Genomic DNA, 24937 nt, shown 5'->3' on the forward strand with positions numbered 1-24937 from the left:
TTCTCCTTCTATTTGGCTGATAGATAGGTTAACGTTACAAAGTGGGAGCTCGCCGAGATTTAATCTGTCGTTCCAGTTGTTGGTTATATCAGTTGAATACTAAGGTTAGTTGGATTTAGTTGTTTTTATATCCAGTAGCGCAGTGTTCTTACAACGCGCGCAAGCATAGAGTTATCTAGGTCAATAGCCAGACGTGTTGTCCTACATTTAGAGGTCAAGTACACGGCCCAACGCTGTGTATTAATTTAAAGAATCTAGGCTTGTTGTGATTTTCAAGTTAGTGTTATGGAGTCTTTTTTGGCTAATCCTACTTTTGAAGAGGTCGAGAAGTTGAGTAGAAAAGTTTTGGTTAGTGTAGTTAAGGAATTGAAATTGGATTATTCTGTTACGCAGAAGTCAGAGGTGTTGAGAGATAAAATTGTTGTTCATTTCATTAATGAAGGAGTATTTGATGAAAGTTTGTTGGCTGGTGTGTTGCTCCGCGAGGAGAAAACTCTAGAGAGGGTAGAATTAGAAGCTAGAATTGCTTTAGAGAAGGAGAAAATTACTCTAGAGAAGGAGAAAGTTGCTTTAGAGAAACAGGAGTTAGAGGCTAAAATTGCTTTAGATAAGAGGAGGTTGGAATTAGAGTTTGGTCAAGTTAGTGATGTCACTTCTCTGGTAGATCCAAAAAAGTTGTCGGTAGGGCAAGTGATTGCCAAATTTGGGAAATTAGTTCCTAAATTTGATGAAACAGATTTGGTCGTTTTCTTTAACTCGTTTGAGAGTTTAGCGAAGACATGTGAATGGCCCGAAACTTCCATTACTGCTTTATTGAGCTCTGTCCTTACTGGGAAAGCTGCAAAAACATACCAGGCACTCTCTCACGACGTTCAAAATAACTATAGTTTGGTCAAGACTGCCATTTTGAAGGCCTACGCACTGACGCCCGAGGCCTATCGGACAAAATTCCGAACACTCCGCAAGTTACCCACACAATCATATGTGGAATTTCTCTTTGAAAAGGAGAAAATATTCTCAAGGTGGCTACACTCTGAGGAAGTTTCTGAGTTTGAGAAACTCAGGTCACTTATCCTAAGGGAAGAATTCCTATCGTCCCTGCCTGAAGAGATACGACTACACATACTGGATAACAAGATAATTGACATCCAGAAGGCTGCTGAGTCGGCTGACACATATATGTTGGTGCATAAGAAACCACCAGTGTCAGGAAACCGCCTCAACCCCGTGCTTCCCCTTTTTGGTAGCAATCATCCTGTTGGCCAACATTTGAAGGCATCACAGTCCAGAGAGAAACCAAGATCAACTTTCAATCGTCGAGCAGTATGCCAGTTCTGCAAAAGGTCTGGGCATCTTGTCAAGGACTGTTACAAACGTCTTCAGAATAACAGAGAGGTGGTGCGTACTTCCGCGCACTATGCTCTATCCCCTCAAGCAGCCAGTTCAACTATGAACTCTAGAATTCAAAAGGACTCTAACCCTAAGTGTCCGCAAGAAGGTAGTCAAGTCTCCACACATTATGTGCAGTCACATTTTGACTGTTCTCGCCACCATCCAGTTTCTTCCGAGTCTACCGATCTCGAGGGATCGAGAAAAGTTGACTTTTCATCTTTTATTGCCGAAGCCATCATTAGCAAACCAGGTGACCCTTTGTCTCAGCGGAATATCACCGTCCTAAGAGACACAGGAGCGTCACAATCACTTCTTTTGAAAAGTTCAATGGACATTTCACCAGAGACAAACACCGGAAGGATTTCCATTATCCAGGGAGTGGGGACAAAATCTACTGTCGTCCCTCTACACAAGTTTGCCCTGAAACATCATCTCGTCGAAGGTGAGGTCATTTTAGGTGTGATAGATAATATTCCTGTCCCAGGAGTACACCTACTTCTAGGGAATGACCTTGCGGGAAGCAAAGTATACCCCTGTACGGTTTCAGACCCTTTGTCAACAGTTCCAGATAATGATTATGAACTGTATCCTGCATGTGCGGTGACAAGAAGCCAGACCAAACAATTGGCTGACACAACGTCTGAACCACACCCGCCATCATCGTCAAGAAATTCGACTCCCAAACTGGAGTCTATGCTTCCAGAAAACACAAGTCTGGGCTTACCCCTGAGGATATCTCAGGAAGACATCATTAAAGCTCAACAAGTCGACGCGGAGCTCAAAGCAACGGTCGAAAAATCTCTATCATCTGACGATGGAGAATATTTCTCCGAGAACGGCCTCTTCTTTCGTCGCGCTATACCAGTGATTGCCTCACCGGCCGAACCATGGTTGGGTAAAAACCAGCTGTGGATCCCTCCACCTTATCGGCATGAAATACTTAAGCTGGCACATGACCATCCAATGTCAGCGCACCCAGGTGTCGCTAAAACGACGGCGAAGATTAAAGAACTGTTCTTTTGGCCCAAAATGAGAAAAGATGTGTCGCGTTACTGTAGAAGTTGCACGAACTGTCAGTTGGCCGGAAAGCCAAACCAGACAATTCCTAAGGCCCCTTTGAGTCCGATTCCTGTATTAGAAGAACCTTTTTCTAAAATCGTCATGGACTGTGTAGGTCCCTTGCCTAAAACCAAGGCGGGCAACGAGTACCTACTTACCTTTATGTGTTCAAGTACCCGTTTTCCCGAGGCGATTCCCTTACGGAACATTAAGGCAAAGACTGTAGTCAGAGCCATGACCCGGTTCTTCACTACCTTTGGATTACCTAGAATCGTGCAAACAGATCAAGGCAGCAACTTCACCAGTCACCATTTTCAGGAAGCGCTAGCCAAGCTAGGCGTTACCCACATCACCAGCTCAGCCTACCACCCTCAGTCTCAAGGCGTACTTGAGAGGTTCCACCAAACCCTCAAAACCATGCTAAGGACATTCGCTAACAGTAACACCCAATGGGATGAGTCTGTTCCTTGGATTATTTTCGCCGCGAGGGACTGTGTCCAGGACTCTTTAGGCTACTCGCCTTTTCAACTTGTGTTTGGACATTCTGTCCGTGGCCCCCTGAAGCTGATACACGAACGTTGGACAGGTACCAGTGATCATCCAGTGGAAAACCTCGACGATTTTCACGTTCGACTGAAAGCCGTGTGCGAAATGGCTCACAAGAACTTAAGAAAGGCCCAAGTTAGAATGAAAGAACTGTATGATAAGAGTTCTTGTAAACGAACATTCAATCCAGGCGACAAAGTTCTTGTGCTAGTACCTAATCTGAACAATGCGTTATCCTTGAGATATTGTGGACCGTTTACTGTGCATTCAAAATTAAGTGATTTGAACTATGTTGTCAATACGCCCGACAGAAGAAAGAAACAGACAGTGTATCATGTTAACTCACTGAAAAAGTATTATGATAATTGTAACAATTTTCAATCCACAGCTAAAATTACTTTACCTGTATGTTCAAATGTTTCTGATGATGTGATACATGATAAATTGAAACCCCCAAAATTGGTAAATTCTTCCTTTTTAGATAATTTGAATGTCCACCTTATGCATTTGTCCACAGAGGAAAGCCATAGATTGTCTCAGTTATTTGAGACATTTCCCTCTATTTTTGGGGATGTCCCCAAAGAAGCGAAGGTTCCACCTCATGATGTAGACGTTGGTGACGCAAAACCCATTAAACAACACCCCTATAGAGTTAACCCGGAAAAAGCTGCTTTGATAAAAGATGAAATTGATTATATGCTCAAGAATGATATCATTGAGCCCAGTTTCAGCAACTGGAGTTCCCCATGTCTCCTAGTCCCGAAAGACGGTGGATCTTTCAGGTTTGTGACCAACTTTATCAAGATCAAGCTAAGATAATTTCCAAAATTGATTTACTTTCAGGATACTGGCAAATCCCCTTATCTGACCGTGCAAAAGAAATATCTGCTTTTGTAACCCCTAATGGTTTTTATAGATACAAACGCATGCCCTTTGGTATGCGAAATGCTGGTCAAACTTTCCAGAGGGTCATTAACTCTGTCATTGCTGACATAGACCAATGTGAGGCCTACATAGATGATATAGTTGTATTTTCTAATACTTTTGAAGAACATATTGTTCAATTGACTCACCTTTTTTAGAAAATTGTCTGAAGTTAATTTTACTGTAAACTTACATAAAAGTGATTTCTGTAAAGCTTCAATTACCTATTTGGGTTATCAAGTGGGAACGAACCAAGTTCGGCCCATTGAAGCTAAAGTAGATGCTATTGTAAGGTTACCACCTCCCAAAAATTGTAAAGAGATCAAAAAGTTCCTTGGGATGGCTGGTTACTATAGGCAGTTCTGTCAAAACTTTTCAGCTATTGCTGAACCTCTTACTGCATTATTGAAAAAGGGTGTTGAATTTGAATGGTCCAATAAATGTCAAGAAGCTTTTTTTAACCATTAAGTCATTTCTATCTAATGCTCCTGTTATGGCTGCACCAAATTTTAGCAAGCCCTTTAAACTTGCCATTGATGCTAGCAACTTAGCCATTGGCTCAGTCCTATTTCAAGAAGACAACATGGGAATTGACCATCCCATTGCCTTTTTTTCCAGGAAGTTAAATGAGAACCAAAAGAATTATTCTACTATTGGAAAAGAGGCTTTAGCTTTGGTTTTATCATTACAACATTTTGAAGTCTATGTCTCTTCTTCAACCAATCCAGTCAGAGTGTTTTCTGACCATGATCCCCTGAAATTTACCTCTAAGTTAGGACAGACAAATCAAAGAATATTGAGATGGTGCTTATATTTCCAAAATTTTAATCTGGAAATTTCACACATTAAGGGTAGTGATAATGTTGTGGCTGATTGTTTGTCAAGGATGTAAAATCTTGTTGTACACATTGATCATGTGGCATGTTTTGTGGTTCATTAGGACCATACACAAGTGTTGTGTTGGGGCGACACTCACATGAATATGGGTGGTATGAGTTAGAATTTTTCAAAATTCCATTCCTGTTGAATATTTTGTTTATTTTCAGGTGAACCTTAATTAAAGGTGGTTTTTGAGTATATGTAATCTTTTATAATAATATGTCTCATATGACTCAATTGATATTGTAGCTAGTCATTGAAATAAAGGTCTTACCCTGGCGGGTTTACCACTTTTAATATCCACATGGAAATATTGTAATACCCTTTTTTGAGGGATTTTGATGTATAATTACTTTTTGAAGGGTTACTCCCCTTTCACCAATTGTAAAAGTTGGAGTTACTTCCCTTTTATGTTCAGGGATATTTTCATATGGTATTATGATTTTGATTGCCTACATTTGTAAAACATTTTTGTTATTTCATTGCCAGATTGGTTCCTTATGTATGTTTTTGTGGAACCTATCTGTCACTTCCAAAAAGGGAGGGGATGTGACCTACTTAGGTCGAGTCATTTTTATTTTGACATTGTATAATTCCTTATATGGAATGATGGTGTAACACCTGGGGTTTTTCCACTGACTTATTAAGGTGTTTGAGACATAGAAATTTTCCATTAAAATCTGATTGAATGATTCTGATCAGATGATTATCCCAACCAATGGCGACATGAGTTGAGGATAACCTCCCCTGTCACAGAAGTCTTTAATTGCACTGCACACTCGCAACACGAGGCAGTTTATCTTGACCTGGCAGTCTACGAGGCAGTTTTACCTTGATCAGGCAGCCGTCCATATTGTCCGGCTATAGACTCTGACCATTTGAACGTGAGAGTACTTAAGACCTGTGTGTGCCTTGCTTTCTTAAGTTGATTTAGTCTTCTAGTTTAATATTACTTGTCGCTAAGTAATTCTAGAAACTACAGCAGTGTTGTGTGGCCTGTGGCTGTTTTTTAGACAGTGTAGAAATCTGTGATAGTGTTTTTTCCTGCATTTTGTAAGTTGGGTTTTCGATACTTTATACATTAAATATTTTATATAGTTTCATCTTTGTGTTCTGCCACAACTGAGTTCGCTGATTAAAAGGTCGTATGTAGATTGGATGAGTGTTAATTACAATAGTATCACTAGCTTCCCTAGACATTAATTTCGAGCCCTAGTGGGACGTTGTGTTAAGTGTTCATCCACTTAGGCCGTAAGGTATTTGCATATGACCCCGAAAAAAGAATCCGGGGACGTTCTCCTTCTATTTGGCTGATAGATAGGTTAACGTTACAAGACACACATACACACAGAGGCGTAGCGACCCTTCCCGGCGCCCGGAGACATACTTTCAATTTTCGATTTGCACCCCCCCCCCTCGAACTTTTCATTTGCACCCCCCCCCCCTCGAACTTTTCATTTGCACCCCCCCCCTCGAACTTTTCATTTGCACCCCCCCCTCAAACTTTCAATTTGGCGCCCCCCTAAGGTCGGCGCCCGGGGACATATGTCCCCCCCGCCCCCCCCCCCTCGCTACGCTACTGCATACACACACATACACACACAGACATACGGACAAGATTGCAAACATATGTTTTTCCGACTCAGGGAGGTGTAAAACGTCGAGATTTGCAAAAATCTCGATTTTGTTTTCACGATTACAATACATTCCCTATACTTTGTATACGAGAAAGTAAAAACAAACAACTAATTTGCTTTCTTTCATAAAAACCTTTTGTCACTAAAATATGTAATAAAATATCCCATGAGCAACCAAAACTTTTTAGTAAAGAAAGCAAATTAGTTTTATTTTTGGTGCATTTAAAAGCTTGTTGCTATAAAGGCTTTTGTTATTTATTTTTTACGTTTTAGTGATTCGTAATTTATGAAGTCGACACGATTAAAAATATTTGCTTTAAAACACCATAAGTAGCTCGCAACATCTGAAAGACTATTATCTGCCCCTTGAATGCAGTCATCCTTGACCACAATTTACAGACAAAATCAAACTGATAAAGCGAAGGAAAGTTTTTAATCTTACTACCTCTCCTTAGTTTTAAATCGTTTAAAAACTTTATTATCTGCCCATACTTACATATATACGCCACTGTCTAGTTATACGCCAATGACTAGCCCTAACGCCACTGACTAACCCTAACGCCACTGACTAACCCTAACGCCACTTACCCTAACCCTAACGCCACTGACTAACCCTAACCCTAACGCCACTGACTAACCCTAACGCCACTTACCCTAACCCTAACGCCACTTACCCTAACACTAACGCCACTGACTAACCCTAACCCTAACGCCACTGACTAACCCTAACGCTACTGACTAACCCTAACGCCACTTACGCTAACCCTAACGCCACTGACTAACCCTAACGCCACTGACTAACCCTAACGCCACTTACCCTAACCCTAACGCCACTGACTAACCCTAACGCCACTGACTAACCCTAACGTCACTGACTAACCCTAACGCCACTGACTAACCCTAACGCCACTGACTAACCCTAACGCCACTTACCCTAACCCTAACGCCACTGACTAACCCTAACCCTAACGCCACTGACTAACCCTAACGCCACTGACTAACCCTAACACCACTTACCCTAACCCTAACGCACTGACTAACCCTAACGCCACTTACCCTAACCCTAACGCCACTTACCCTAACCCTAACGCCACTGACTAACCCTAACCCTAACGCCACTGACTAACCCTAACCCTAACGCCACTAACCCCAACCCTAACGCCACTTACCCTAACCCTAACACCACTTACCCTAACCCTAACGCCACTGACTAACCCTAACGCCACTGACTAACCCTAACGCAACTGACTAACCCTAACGCCACTGACTAACCCTAACGCCACTGACTAACCCTAACGCCACTGACTAACCCTAACGCCACTGACTAACCCTAACGCCACTTACCTTAACCCTAACGCCACTGACTAACCCTAACGCCACTGACTAACCCTAACGCCACTTACCCAAACACTAACGCCACTGACTAACCCTAACGCCACTGACTAACCCTAACGCCACTGACTAACCCTAACGCCACTGACTAACCCTAACGCCACTTACCCTAACCCAAACGCCACTGACTAACCCTAACGCCACTGACTAACCCTAACGCCACTGACTAACCCTAACGCCACTGACTAACCCTAACGCCACTGACTAACCCTAACGCAACTGACTAACCCTAACGTCACTGACTAACCCTAACGCCACTGACTAACCCTAACACCACTTACCCTAACCCTAACGCCACTTACCCTAAACCTAACGCCACTGACTAACCCTAACGCCACTTACCCTAACCCTAACGCCACTGACTAAAACTAACACCACTTACCCTAACCCTAACGCCACTTACCCTAACCCTAACGCCACTTACCCTAACACTAACGCCACTGACTAACCCTAACCCTAACGCCACTGACTAACCCTAACGCTACTGACTAACCCTAACGCCACTGACTAACCCTAACGACACTTACCCTAACCCTAACGCCACTTACCCTAACCCTAACGCCGCTTACCCTAACCCTAACGCCACTGACTAACCCTAACACCACTTACCCTAACCCTAACGCCACTTACCCTAACCCTAACGCCACTGACTAACCCTAACACCACTTACCCTAACCCTAACGCCACTTACCCTAACCCTAACGCCACTGACTAACCCTAACACCACTTACCCTAACCCTAACGCCACTTACCCTAACCGTAACGCCACTGACTAACCCTAACGCCACTGACTAACCCTAACGCCTCTGACTAACCCTAACGCCACTGACTAACCCTAACGCCACTGACTAACCCTAACATCACTTACCCTAACCCTAACGCCACTGACTAACCCTAACGCCACTGACTAACCCTAACGCAACTGACTAACCCTAACGTCACTGACTAACCCTAACGCCACTGACTAACCCTAACGCCACTGACTAACCCTAACGCAACTGACTAACCCTAACGTCACTGACTAACCCTAACGCCACTGACTAACCCTAACACCACTTACCCTAACCCTAACGCCACTTACCCTAATCCTAACGCCACTGACTAACCCTAACGCCACTTACCCTAACCCTAACGCCACTGTCTAAACCTAACACCACTTACCCTAACCCTAACGCCACTTACCCTAACCCTAACGCCACTTACGCTAACCCTAACGCCACTTACTAACCCTAACGCCACTGACTAACCCTAACGACACTTACCCTAACCCTAACGCCACTTACCCTAACCCTAACGCCGCTTACCCTAACCCTAACGCCACTGACTAACCCTAACACCACTTACCCTAACCCTAACGCCACTTACCCTAACCCTAACGCCACTGACTAACCCTAACACCACTTACCCTAACCCTAACACCACTTACCCTAACCCTAACGCCACTGACTAACCCTAACCCTAACGCCACTGACTAACCCTAACACCACTTACCCTAACCCTAACGCCACTTACCCTAACCCTAACGCCACTGACTAACCCTAACGCCACTGACTAACCCTAACGACACTTACCCTAACCCTAACGCCACTTACCCTAACCCTAACGCCGCTTACCCTAACCCTAACGCCACTTACTAACCCTAACGCCACTGACTAACCCTAACGACACTTACCCTAACCCTAACGCCACTTACCCTAACCCTAACGCCGCTTACCCTAACCCTAACGCCACTGACTAACCCTAACACCACTTACCCTAACCCTAACGCCACTTACCCTAACCCTAACGCCACTGACTAACCCTAACACCACTTACCCTAACCCTAACGCCACTTACCCTAACCCTAACGCCACTGACTAACCCTAACCCTAACGCCACTGACTAACCCTAACACCACTTACCCTAACCCTAACGCCACTTACCCTAACCCTAACGCCACTGACTAACCCTAACGCCACTGACTAACCCTAACGCCACTTACCCTAACCCTAACGCCACTGACTAACCCTAACGCCACCGACTTACCCTAACCCTAACACCACTTACCCTTACCCTAACACCACTTACCCTAACCCTAACGCCACTAACCCTAACCCTAACGCCACTTACCCTAACCCTAACGCCACTGACTAACCCTAACCCTAACGCCACTAACCCTAACCCTAACGCCACTTACCCTAACCCTAACAACACTTACCCTAACCCTAACGCCACTTACCCTAACCCTAACGCCACTGACTAACCCTAACGCCACTTACCCTAACCCTAACGCCACTTACCCTAACCCTAACGCCACTGACTAACCCTAACCCTAACGCCACTGACTAACCCTAACGCCACTGACTAACCCTAACACCACTTACCCTAACCCTAACGCCACTGACTAACCCTAACGCCACTTACCCTAACCCTAACGCCACTTACCCTAAACCTTACGCCACTGACTAGCCCTAACGCCACTGACTAACCCTAACGCCACTGACTAACCCTAACGCCACTGACTAACCCTAACCCTAACGCCACTGACTAACCCTAACGCCACTTACCCTAACCCTCACGCCACTGACTAACCCTAACGCCACTTACCCTAACCCTAACGCCACTGACTAACCCTAACGCCACTTACCCTAACCCTAACGCCACTGACTAACCCTAACGCCACTGACTAACCCTAACGCCACTTACCCTAACCCTAACGCCACTGACTAACCCTAACCCTAACGCCACTTACCCTAACCGTAACGCCACTGACTTACCCTAACGCCACTGACTAACCCTAACGCCACTGACTAACCCTAACACCACTAACCCTAACCCTAACGCCACTGACTAACCCTAACCCTAACGCCACTGACTAACCCTATTGCCACTGACTAACCCTAAACCTAACGCCACTGACTAACCCTAACGCCACTTACCCTAACCCTAACGCCACTGACTAACCCTAACCCTAACGCCACTGACTAACCCTAACGCCACTGACTAACCCTATTGCCACTGACTAAGCCTAACCCTAACGCCACTGACTAACCCTAACGCCACTGACTAACCCTAACGCCACTGACTAACCCTAACGCCACTGACTAACCCTAACCCTATGTCACTGAATACGCTATTTGGCACGATCACCGTACCGGAACACATCCTGTGTAGACGACACGACCTAGGACGTTCCAGTTTCCTGGCACAAGAAAGGAGGGCACAGTTCTCGTTAATCTGAGACTTTTTCATTTGATTTCTGCAGACACAGGTGTAAGCACATCTTGACGACACACATACACACACACACACACACACGACGATTTATTCTCTTGAAAAGCTTTCAATGGTGCACCTGCGTGTAGGCCATACTATTTATAAAACATTATAGGCGGGTTCCATAAAAATGTCTGTATTGTATATTTTATAGCAGTGCTGTCGGCTTGTAAACTACGACAGTGGAGCACAGAGGCGTAACTATGGGAGGGGAATGGGGAGGCCGCCCTAGGTGACGGTCCTTGATGGATTACCAAAGAGGGTTAAAAAAAAAGAACAAACAGCTCATTATGAGCTCCATCATTCAATTCTAGAGAGTCCAAGTTGAGAAAATGGATTGCTACTTGGCTTTACATACCGATCTAGAGAGTCCAAGTTGAGAAAATGGATTGTTACTTGGCTTTACATACCGATCTAGAGAGTCCAAGTTGAGAAAATGGATTGCTACTTGGCTTTACATACCGATCTAGAGAGTCCAAGTTGAGAAAATGGATTGTTACTTGGCTTTACATACCGATCTAGAGAGTCCACGTTGAGAAAATGGATTGTTACATGGCTTTACATACCGATCTAGAGAGTCCACGTTGAGAAAATGGATTGTTACTTGGCTTTACATACCGATCTAGAGAGTCCACGTTGAGAAAATGGATTGCTACTTGGCTTTACATACCGATCTAGAGAGTCCACGTTGAGAAAATGGATTGTTACATGGCTTTACATACCGATCTAGAGAGTCCACGTTGAGAAAATGGATTGTTACATGGCTTTACATACCGATCTAGAGAGTCCACGTTGAGAAAATGGATTGTTACTTGGCTTTACATACCGATTTAAGTGTGATCTACATCACTTGAATGACACTACACTCAATAGCAACATTATTTCCTAAATAAGAACCGCTACAGAAACTGCTAAGTCTCCAACCCAACCGGAAATTACTCAGAGAGATAACAGAATTTTATAAATCTTTTACTTAAATGTGAAATTTCATCTCGATCACAAACAGTACTCAAGTTATTATAGTTATAAGATTTGGAAAAAGACGAAGGTAAAATAAGTTATAAGAATTTGAGACCATCGACACCGATATAAGCCTGCTTTTCTTTTTGGATTTGCCTCCATAGCCTTTGTCCAACCAAGAACAAACAAAAACGAAGGTAGGATAATTTCCACTCCTGGTTACTGGAAATCGCAGAAAAGTAAGTACCAAGTGGTTTCCTCTGGGTCGACTCTAAATGTTAAGTATATTTGGCTAACAAAACATGATATTGAGGAACGGAAGGTCAGGTGTAGCTTCCTTTCCACATTCAATTGCTCTTGCTGTTTTGAGCGTAACATTATGTAATGCTCTTTAATTTTTCTTAAAATATTGTGTAAACTTATATACATATGTGCGTTAACATTTGCATTTGGACATGACTATAAATGGCTGAAGCAAAGCCGAGCCGATAACGGCTTATATATATATATATATATATATATATATATATATATATATATATATATATATATATTCTGGCACCTTTTCTACGACTCGCCGCTTTCCATTACGAGAAAACTTGTTTACACCCCTGCTCTCCCAGAGTTGTCTGTCGTGTCTGCACTTTGTTTTATAATGTCGTCTGATTGATTTATTTGTGCGTCCCACACAGACAACTTATTGTGAGACTTGGTGTCTAATGCTTCCTAACACATTTCAAGATCTAGTTAAACACAGTCCAGATTCAGATTAAAGACAACTCAGAACCTGGTTAAACACAGTCCAGGGTCAAGTTAAACATAAACTAAACTAGGCCTATATTAGTATTATTAGTTTACAAATTTAGGGCCTATATATTAGCCTTGGCTATATACTCAGCATTTTAGTACTTTACCGCTCTAAGTTCTATTGGTTTACTTTTAGGTTCTATGTAATTTATACATAGCTTACTCCTATTTTATATGACATAAAAATCTAGGTAAATTGTACGCACCTTACTCCTACATAACAATATCTGTGTAATTTAAGCGCACGTTAATCCTGCTTTATATTACAAGGATTAACTTATTTTGAGACTAATATTACTTCATACACTAGACAGATGCAACTTTGATTATACACGAAACGCTACAAAGTTTACCTATTACAGTGTGATCCAAATATGTAGGATGATTATAGCCGGCAAAATAGATCTTTTCTTCCTAATCGAACACGTCACTGCATGTAGGCTAGACGCTTGCGACACATCAACACGCTATTTCAAACTGTATTGAGGTCAGGACTTAAACAGGGATGATAACCGCGATAAAGTGCATTGGCTTTCATCCATAGCGAGTTGTCTTCTCTCGGATTTCAACTCTGTATCATTTATTATACATGGCAAAACCTAGCTAGCCGACTTAAAACAGTATCCTCTTCACAAGTTTCAACTACAATAAAAGGCCAAACAAATTCTTAGTATTACTCCACAGAGGAAATTTAAATTGAAAGCAAACCAATCGACTTTCGAGGAAATATAACAGTGTGTATGTTATAAGGTGCCCTGTCAAAACGGCCCGGGACAAATCGGCCCCGTCAAAACGGCCCCGTTAATTTGACCCCGTCAAATCGACCCCCGACAAAACGACCCAGTCAAAATAACCCCGTCAAAAGGGCCCCGACTTATTGGCTCCCGTCAAATGGGCTCCCGTCATATTGACTTGCGACATATAGGCTCCCGACAAATGGGCTCCCGATATTTAGGCTCCCGACAATGGACTCTCGACATATTAACCCCTGACAAATAGGCTCAGGACATATTGGCTCCCGACAAAGCGGCTCCCGACGTATTGGCTCCCGACATAAGGGCTCAAGACAAATGGGCTCCCGGCAAATGGGCTCACGACATATTGGCTACCGACAAATGGGCTCCCAATATATTGTCTCCCGGCAATTGGGCTCCCGACATATTGGCTTTTGACAAAATGACTCCCGACATATTGGCTACAGACCAATGAATGGCATGACCCCTATTGGCATAAAAGTAACCATTTTGTCCTTCCTCCAATACCACTATAACCTCTTTGCCCGAATGAAATTGTTTTTCATGAACTAACATTAATTCACAAACAAATCGAGCCCTTAACAATTCTAAAGTTTTGATAATGTTTAATTTACAACAGAAAAGACCTGTTGCTTAAAAGCGAGCGCAGAAGTGTAAATGTATGATATACATGATGTTTACATGATTACAGCATTATGTTTTGATAACCTACCAGTATACTGGAGGTAGGAAGGTACAGCGTGGACCCAGTGGCGTAGCGAGGTCGGGTGTCACCCGGTGCGGCACTTAATGGTGTCACCCCCCCCCCCAGAGGCGTAGCGACCCTTCCCGGGGACAGTTTCGAATTTTCGATTTGCACCCCCTCCCTCAAACTTTCGATTTGCACCCACCCCCCTCATGTTTTTCTCTATATATTTTGCTATTTTTTTGCCTTGGTGTCACCCCCCTAAATGGCGTCACCCGGTGCGTTCCGCACCCCGCACCCCCCCCCCTCGCTACGCCTCTGCGTAGACCCTTCTCCTCACACAGCCTATAACCGACTCAATTATGGATGTCATAGATAGATGACCCTTAAATTAAAACATACTATATTTTCTAATAGATAAACACATATAAAAATAAGGCCTGCCGAACAAGAGATGCATACGTTGTATTACATAAGAGTGTTGGATAAGCTAACTCTAAAGAATATTGATGAAGTGGTCCCACTGGCAGGTGTCATATTCAATGAGGCCGTTTTGCCGGGAGACTTAGTCTCTACAGAAACGGTATTGTCAGTGGTCCTTTTGTCTGGAGCCAAATTGACAGGAGCCTTTTTGTCGTGAGCCAAAATGATGCTAGCCTATTTGTCGGGAGTCGTAATGACGGGGGCAGTTTTGTGAAGAAACTAAATGGCGGGAGCCTATTTGGCGGGAGTCGTAATGACGGGGGCCGTTTTGTGGAAAAAACTAAATGACGGGAGCCGATATGTCAGGAGCCAAAATGACGGGAGCCTATTTGTCAGGAGCCTTATTGACTGGAGCCCTTTTGTCGGGAGCCTATATAACGGGAGCCTATTTGTCGGTAGCCTAAATGACGGGAGCCTATTTGTCGGGAGTTTATTTGACGGGGTCCAAATGTCGCTGGCCCTTTTGACGGGGTCATTTTGACGGGGCCGTTTTGGCATTGGCTGTTTTGACGCCGCGCGTTTTATGTTATAATGCACTAAAAAGTAGAAAATAAACGACAAACTACTATTTAAATAGACATAAAGAAAAGCGTGGGTTACTTTATTATCTACTAGCGTACAATTCCCCGCGCGTTGCCGCGGGGATAGAAGAAAGTCTGACGTAATATATTAGGCGCGGGGGATAGAAGAAAGTCTGACGTAATATATTAGAAGGGTTTCATGAATGCTTTACCAATCCTATGTTCTTAGACGAGTGATCTTTATTTTTTCTAAAACTGATTTATTTAAATGAAAACAATGCCTGCGCTTGGATCATAAATATCGGGACGCTGGTTTACCTAAATTACCGCATGAAAACCTTGAATATACGTTAATCGCTCACCGAAATAATGAGGTAGAACAATTTCGGTGACCGTCCATGTGTAAGGGGAGTAGAAGGGCGCTCTCGGGAGCCCCCGATTACACTACTGCAGAGGTGCCATAGTGCTCGCAGGGGAACCCTTGACGTTTGGAGTTGTGCAATATACGGGGCACCGGCGGTTGCGCCTATTGCCTATTGAAGTTTTAACGCTGAATTTTTAACGCTGAATATAGTAGTCCCGCATGAAAACCTTGAGTATACGTTAATCGCTCACCAAAATAATGAGGTAGAACACACTTCGGTGACCGCCCATGTGTCAGGGACGTAGAGGCGCACACTCGGGAGCACCCGATTACACTACCGCAGAGGCGCCATAGTGCTCGAAGGGGAACCCTTGATAATTGGAGTTGTGCAATCTACGGGGCACCGGTGGTTGCGCCTGTTGAAGTTTTAACGCTGAATATAGTAGTATCCCTTACCCGCTGTGCAGGACGCACGATTAACGCATGCCAAGTGCTAACATAGCCGCTCTGGAACTCTGGGCGCCAAATTGTGTATTAAACGAAAATCGCACCCTCCCGGGCGCCGCTCTTATAAAATTTTAATTATTTTGTTAACATCAACTCTTTAAAGTTTTATAGCACTCGGATGAAAGGTGTCGAACCGCAACTTTCATTTTTTTAATATACCGTATATAATGCACCATCTCGGGGCGCCACCCCTGCGATATTAAAAAAAGATTGTTTTACAGAAACCTCCCCTGGAGTTTCCTTATCAGCTCCCCAAAGTTTAATTGCACTCGGATGAACGGTGTCAGACCGCATTCGACTTTTATTTTTTATATATACCGTATATAGAGTAAAATCGCACCCTTTCGTGGCGCCGCCCTTGCGAAATTAATTATTTTTTTTTGCAGAACCCATTCCCCAAAGTTTCATGGCGATCGGATGAACGGTGTCAAACCGCAATCAACTTTTATTTTTATATACCGCATATTGAGAAAAAACGAATCGCGCCCTGCCGGGGCGCCACCCTTGAGAATTTGAAAATGTTTTTTTTCGCAGAAACTTCCCCAGGAGTATTCTCAACAACTTTCCAAAGTTTTATGGAGATCGGATCAGAGACAGGGGCGGAACTACAGTGCCGCCAGACCCCGCAATGCGGGGGGCCCCACGACGTTTAGGGGCCCAATTCCGACCAAAAAAACAATGAATTTTCTTTTCATAAATAATGTTTTTCGTGCACCTTGATAGTGGTTTTGTAAAAAAACAAAAAGTGTAATAGATTGAAATAATTGTGAGGTCAAGGGAACTCACTCTCTGTATTAGTATTATATTTATATTGTTATCTTGAGTGATGTCCCTTACATGTTGTTATCTATATATAGTTCTCTCTCGCCATTTACTCTCTCTCTTTGCATCATGGCGTCTGTACATAATAAAGACTGTTAATAACCAACGCTTCTTCTCGTCACTGATTACAATCCACTTCATTTGGCGACGAGGATAAACATCGACTAGAAAGAGCACCTAATTACGCAAAAAAGAGGTTTGCTAGAGCTTATTAGTTATTATTTCTAGAATTATGGCGCTGTATGGCCAAATAAAAGAATTTGATGCGAATGATGAAATCATTCAAGATTACCTAGAGAGGTTAAGCTTTTACCTAGAAGCAAACGACGTGACGATAGAAGCCAAAAAGAGAGCTATTTTGTTAACAGTCATAGGGCCTCAACAATTCAGGCTACTAAAGGACTTATGCGCACCAGCTAGTCCAGATACCAAGAGCTTTAACGAGCTGAGCAAATTGCTAACAGACCACCATGCGCCTACCCCATCAAAGTTTTTATGTAGAGCTAGATTTGACAGTAGGACTCGTCAACCAAACGAGTCAATATCAGAATATGTTGCTGCTTTACGTCATTTAAGTGAATTCTGTGAATTCGGAGACACGCTGTCTGACAGATTATGTGAAAAGTTTGTGACAGGTGTAAACAGCCCTGATATTCAAAGAAAGTTGCTGCTCGAGTCAGATCTAACATTGGAAAAAGCAATACAACTTGCAACTTCATACCAGCAGTCATCAGATGCGGCGAAATCTCTAGCACCTTCAGAGATCCATGCAGTAAACAGCAGGTTAGTCAACAAACATCAACCCCATCAGAGCATTCCAACTTATGCTAAACAGCCTGCTCGTTCAAATCCTAGATCTAAATCTAGTAATAATTATCAAAAATGTCATCGATGCAAAGGTCCCCATGCATCTCATCGGTGCAAGTTCAAGTCTGCAACTTGTTATAAGTGCAGTGAGCAAGGTCACATTGCCAAGGCCTGCTTTGCAAAGTCTTCGTCTGTTGCTAAATCTAGCCAGTCAAGACAGTACCGCAACCAAAGGCAGCACTATGTTAACTCTCACCAAGACTACCTAACCCAACCAATGAACCACTCTACCTGTGAAAATGCTCAAACTGATTCGCAGCCGGATTTCAACCTATTCTCTGTGAAATCAAAAAGTCATGCTCCCATCAATGTACCAGTTTATATCAACGGTAAGAGCATCAGCTTCCAACTTGACACTGGAGCATCTCTAACACTCATAACAAAGAAAGATTTTGACGCTGTCACTGGAGGATCAGTGCCTCTACAACCATGTCACAAGTGTCTAACAACATACACTGGTGACAATGTTCCGGTAATAGGAGAGTGTATGGTTCATGTAAGTTATAATGGTCAAAGTGTTAAACTTCCTCTTCTTGTGCTTGAAGGAAATGGACCACCATTACTAGGTAGGAACTGGTTAAGTAATCTTAAGTTAAATTGGGAGAGTATTTGTTCATTGAACAATGGAAAAGAATCTAGTCTTACTTCACTAGATAAAGTAATATCTGAAAATAAAAGTGTTTTTGGCAATTCAGGTTTACTAAATGATAGAACAGTGAAGTTAAGCATTAAAGACACAAATCCAAGATACTGCAAAGCTAGAGTTCTACCTTATGCAATGAGGAATAAAATTGAAAATGAGCTAAGTAGATTGGAATCTAATGGCATCATAAAGAAGGTAGACTATTCCGATTGGGCAACGCCCATTGTGCCAGTGTTAAAGAAGGATGGTTCTATAAGAATTTGTGGAGATTATAAAACTACACTGAATAAGCAAATAGAGCTAAATAGGTACCCTATACCTAACATTGAGGAAATTTCTTTGAATTTGGCAGGAGGAGACAAATTCACTGAATTAGACTTTAGTCATGCTTACACTCAACTAGAACTGCATCCAGATTCAAAAGTCTATACGACAATAAACACTCATAAAGGACTCTACCAATATGAAAGACTATGTTTTGGCATATCATCTAGCCCTGGAATTTTCCAAGCTGTCATGGACAGTATTTTTAAGGACATTCCAAATGTTTGTGTTTACTTTGACAATGTGTACATAACTGGTAAGAATGACACTGAACATCTTAAAACACTTGATAAAGTATTGAAAATTGTTGGTGAAAAAGGTTTAAAGATAAACAAAGATAAATGTCAATTCATGTTGACAGAAATTAGTTTTCTTGGTTATATATTAAGCAAGCAAGGTATCAGACCTCAACCTGAGAAAACAAAAGCCATTAAAGAAGCACCCAAACCTGAAAATACCCAACAACTAAGAGCTTTTTTGGGCTTGATAAATTACTATGCAAAGTTCATAGGGAATCTGTCTGGTAAACTATCACCACTGTACAAGCTGCTACAGAAAAATGCAACTTGGCACTGGGGTAAACAACAAGAAGCTGCTTTTAATACAGCAAAAGAGGCTTTGTCTGCTGACACCTTACTAACTCACTATGACCCAGGGAAAAGACTTATATTAACATGTGATGCTTCACCAGATGGTGTAGGAGCAGTCTTGTCCCACATGGATGAGAAGGGTGACAGACCCATTGCTTTTGCCAGTAGATCTTTGAACCAGGCTGAGAAAAATTATTCTCAGTTAGATAGGGAAGGCTTAGGCATCATTTTTGGTGTTAAGAAATTTCATAAGTTTCTGTTTGGTAGGAAGTTCACCATCTTTACAGATCATAAACCATTGCTAGGTTTATTTGGAGAAAACAAAACCCTACCTGAGCATGCCTCACCAAGAATTCAAAGATGGGCTATCACACTAACTGCATACAATTATGAATTGAAATACAAACCTGGATCTGAGAATAGTGCAGATAGTCTTAGTAGATTACCTTTAAAAAACCAAAGCCTGAGCTATGTACCAGAAGATGTATTTGTTCTCTTCACTATCATGGATAACTCCAATATGAATGTGAATGATATTAAAAGAGAAACACAAAAAGATGAGTGCTTAATAAAAGTATATGAGTACTGTAAAAATGGTTGGCCTGAAGAGTCTGTGAATGATGAATTAAGGCCATATTAAATAAGAAATAAAAACCTTTGTGAAGATAATATAAAAAAATGGAGAAGATGCAGTCCATTATCAGTCAGAGTTGCCTAAACAAAGTATTTGTAACTTCATAAATGATTATGGTGATATGGCAATTTCAAATGTTTTAAAGAGAATACATTAGTAAGAAGGAATGTGATCATAAAACAACTTTGCTAACATCATTAGCACTTACAGAAACTAAAAGGGTAACATCAAAAGAAGAAAAAGATTTTTGCCATTCAAATACTGGATCACAGTTGCAAAGTGATATTGTCCAGGATATTACTTTTAAACAGTATTTTTGGTTACCAAAAAAGCAATATCAGATTACCTGAGGAAATTGATCAATCAAAGAAATCTATGTCAGTTAAGGATCTGAATAACAGCATAATACTTTCAGATGCCAATTCAAAAATAGTTCCATTAAATCATGACAAACATTCATTGAAAGAGAATTTGGTGTTAATGAGAATGTGTATCTAAGAAATTATGGGAAAAAGGAAAAATGGATACCAGGTCAAATTGTTCAATGTACAGGACCTGTGCCTTATACAGTTAAAAATAACTTGTGCAGATAATAAGTGTGAATCTGTCAATCCCACCAAGTCTGATCAGTTCACACCAACTCAGTTTGTTACACAACCAAGTTCTGTTGATATGAGTGAACCAAGTTGTCTGGAGTCAGAAAATGTAAATTCTGGAGTTAATGATTTAAATCCTAGACCTCCTGAGATAGAGAATCCAGATGGTCAGAATCTTGAGTCACCAAATCAAAAGCCACTGAGAAGGTCAAGCAGGACAATCAAAGTCCCAAATAAGTTAGACCTATGATTTTAAAGGTCAAAAGGACTTTGACATTATTGTTTTGTATTTTGATTATGTTGTAGCATATTGTGCATTGTTTGTAAGGATGTAATCTACCATAGTGTTCATGTTACAATATAATTGGTGATTTTAGGATACTATCAATTGTTCTATTGAGAGATGTGTTATTGTGTTCTAAGGGTAAAGGGATGTAATAGATTGAAATAATTGTGAGGTCAAGGGAACTCACTCTCTGTATTAGTATTATATTTATATTGTTATCTTGAGTGATGTCCCTTACATGTTGTTATCTATATATAGTTCTCTCTCGCCATTTACTCTCTCTCTTTGCATCATGGCGTCTGTACATAATAAAGACTGTTAATAACCAACGCTTCTTCTCGTCACTGATTACAATCCACTTCAAAAAGGTCTACCCTAGCAATGATTGTTCTACAGTAAATAACACACACTGTTGCGTAGAAAAATATAAAATCTACAAGAGGTGTACTTTGAAAGATAGGCAAACTTTCAAACTACTTCCATGACTTACTGCCCTTCATTAAAACACGGGTGCCCATAAATCTCATTTAAATAGTTTTGTACAATGTAAATTAAAAAGCAATTTATTCTCTTAATTATTATCTAAATAAGGCATACTAAAGAGTCCTATATCTATAAAAATGAATGTATTCAAAACCATTGCACAAATCAAGCTTACGTGTTTATATAATTTTTACCAGTTAACTTGTTATTATCTTCCACAATTTTCGGTAAACATGAAAATGTAATACAAACATTGTATTAAAAAAAATACAAACATTTGTACCCCCAGCGTTTTGCAACTACAGTGAACAGAGCACAATTTTACACGAAAACGCTGAAATCAATAAAATAATCGAATTAAAAATAAAAAAAAATAAAAAAAAAAATTTGTAAAACACGATTATTGCGGGCCCGAAAAGAGTTCGGACTTATTTTTGCCTTGTTTGTTATCTCAGAGTGGTTATACATTGCAATAACATAGATTAAAATACTCAGGTAATTGACTATTTAAAATTTAGAGAAGCAATCTACTTATGTATATGTATGTAATAAATTTATATATACAATTTTTTTTTTGTGGGGGAGCCTTTTTTTCTAGTTCCGCCACTGATCACAGGTGTAGTTATGCATAAAAGACAGACAGACAGACACACTCACACACACATACATTGATATATATATATATATATATATATATATATATATATATATATATATATATATATATATATATAGTTGCATGACTAAAAACCATTGAGCACCTCACATATTAAAGCAAACTTTTCTGCCCGAGGGCCGCATTAACTATCAAATATCAGTTCGGGGGCAGAGTTTCTTTAAGGCATCTCTTCACGGTCGTGGCGTCCCCACCCCGAAGAACGTCTACCGCCTCTCCCCCCTCACCCAACGAAATATAATTTATATAGAAATAATACAAATTTCAAGTGTCCACCACACCCGCCCCCACCCGAGATCCATGTTTGCTCTCAAATTTTTCTTCACGTATTTCATTCTTGAAAATGTTTGTTCACACAGGTATGTTGTTGGAAAATTTGAAAGGTACTTTGATGCAAAAGTTTTAATGTTAGGAAAGTCTTCCTTGTGCAAAAACGTATGAAAATCCACCCGCCCTTCTTTGAACGTGTCTCTAAGGAAGTCATTTTCTTGCAATTCAATGACCCCCAGCTGCAGTTCATCTTTGCAACTGGCCACATTTGCTTCAAATGGGCTTTTAAACAGTCTCACTTCTTCTGCCTTTGAATCCAAGTCAGAAAACCGCTGCTGAAACTGCAACTGGAGGTCTTTGATGATCTAGTATGTAAATGACGCGGGGAACTCAGTGGTTGCTACAGCCGTAAAGAACTTGCACTGCTGAAAGTGTGTCAAGTTGTTAGCATGTACTTGTTCCAAAAACATGACAAGTTTGTATCTAAAGGCCTTTAGGTGGGTGTATAGATCAGAAACTCTCTTGCCGTTTTAGGTTCAGAAAATTTAAATGACTAGTTATGACTGCAGCAGAGGCCAATTTCTATACCCACTCTTCATCAGACAATAATGGCTGTGACTTGCCTTTACTAACAGGAAGTCACCCATTTCTTTTCTTAGATACTCTGCTCAAAATTTTCTCGCATAATCTTACTGGTGTGAAATATGGTAAATCTTACAATTTTGTGCTTGTCTCTGAACTATCTATGGTTAGATATCCTCTTCGGTAACAATGGCGTACATTATATGTAGGGAAGCCAGCTCTTGTGTTATGTTTATGTCTTCATTCACACCTCTAATGAACACAAGAAGTGGAGAGGTGGAACACCTCCCAGCGACTCATCCATTGCAATAGAAAAATGGTGAAACTTGCTTGAATTTTTCGCTATTTGAGTCGCAATGTTTTCACCAATGTCTGCAACTCGGCGGGCAATTGTAGTTCACCCAAAGCTACATTTTCAAATTGTTTTGAATTTTCTGTGCAAAGCTCCTCAGCCACATAAAAAAAAACATTTATTCAGTGGTCAAAAAGATCGTCGCGGGCCGGATAAAATGACCTCGAGGGCCGCATCCGGTAGTAATGCATAAAAGAAAAACAAACACACACACACATACATTGATATATATATATATATATATATATATATATATATATATATATATATAATAGTTTCGCTGTCTGTGTATCTATGTATCTGACAAGAACGCTCTGTCTGACATGAACGCTCTAGAGAAAACACAAGCAAATTAAAAACCTGCACAGTATTTCGAAAAACGAAGTATGACGTCGACACATTTAGCATAGAGTTGAAAATAATCTCAAGGCGGAAAGTGCACACAGTAATATAATGACGTCATTAATTATCGCGTAAACATTGAATAAAAAGGAAATGTTGTCTAATCTAAATGGTTTGCGTGAAGAGTTTCTTGCATACAATTCTTCGGGTAGGGGCGAAGCCCCACCCCACGCGTAAGAACGTCTGAGCCCCCCCCCCCTCTCCAACTCAAAAGAAATTTCTTCATCGATACTCTATAATAAAATTACCGCCTAATTAATGTGTCTAATCTAAAAAGTGGTTTTCTTGCAATTTCTTTAATGCAATTCTTCGCGTAGTGGCTAAGCGCGACACCAGTGTTTCTTTCAGACTTTTTCCTCCCCGGAAAGGGGTGGGGGTACTTGAAATTTTCGGGGGCGGGGGTAGAATTTTCGGGGAGGGGGCGGACACTGGAAAAAGTATATAATTATATTTCGTTGAATGGGACGGTAGACATGATTTTTTTGGGAGTGGGGGGTGGGGGGTAGGGGGTGGGGGGGGATGGTGTGGGGGGGGGGGGGTGGGGTGGTTTCCTCATCGATACTCTATAATAAAATTACCGCCTAATTAATGTGTCTAATCTAAAAAGTGGTTTTCTCGCTATTTCTTTAATGCAATTCTTCGCGTAGTGGCTAAGCGCGACACCAGTGTTTCTTTCAGACTTTTTCCTCCCCGGAAAGGGGTGGGGGTACTTGAAATTTTCGGGGGCGGGGGTAGAATTTTCGGGGAGGGGGCGGACACTGGAAAAAGTATATAATTATATTTCGTTGAATGGGACGGTAGACATGTTTTTTTGGGGGTGGGGGTGGGGTTGGGGGGTGGTGTGTGTGGGGGGTGGGTTGGTTTTAGTTTAGAGAAAAGAGACAGCACTATCAACCTAGCGCCCGGTGTATCCTTCCTCAACGGGCCATTTTTCTCGTATATATATATATATATATATATATATATATATATATATATATATATATATATATATATATATATATATATATATATATATATATATATATATCAGTAGCGTACGCAGGGGGAACAGGGGGAGCGGCCGCTCCCGTTCTGGCCATTTTCAGCAAAGTGGCGCTATAATAGATTGACGATAGAAGCATGTGGTTGTATATAAAACGTTTATTGGGCCTTCGCTACATGATGGAAGAGAGAGGACGGAAGTGACGAGAGACACATATATTTATAAACATGTAAGGGACATCACTCAAGATAACAATATA

General features: G+C 41.5%; 1 pseudogene; it reads right to left on the bottom strand.

Moving 5' to 3' along the window:
* LOC131938088 (glutamate receptor ionotropic, kainate 1-like) overlaps positions 1 to 13329 on the bottom strand; it is a 40401-nt pseudogene extending 27072 nt beyond the window's left edge.
* Positions 13330 to 24937: the final 11608 nt, after the last annotated feature.

This window comes from Physella acuta, unplaced genomic scaffold, assembly GCF_028476545.2.
Source record: "Physella acuta isolate Inbredline_101_S28 unplaced genomic scaffold, ASM2847654v3 ptg000233l, whole genome shotgun sequence".
Taxonomy (NCBI): Eukaryota; Metazoa; Mollusca; class Gastropoda; family Physidae; genus Physella; species Physella acuta.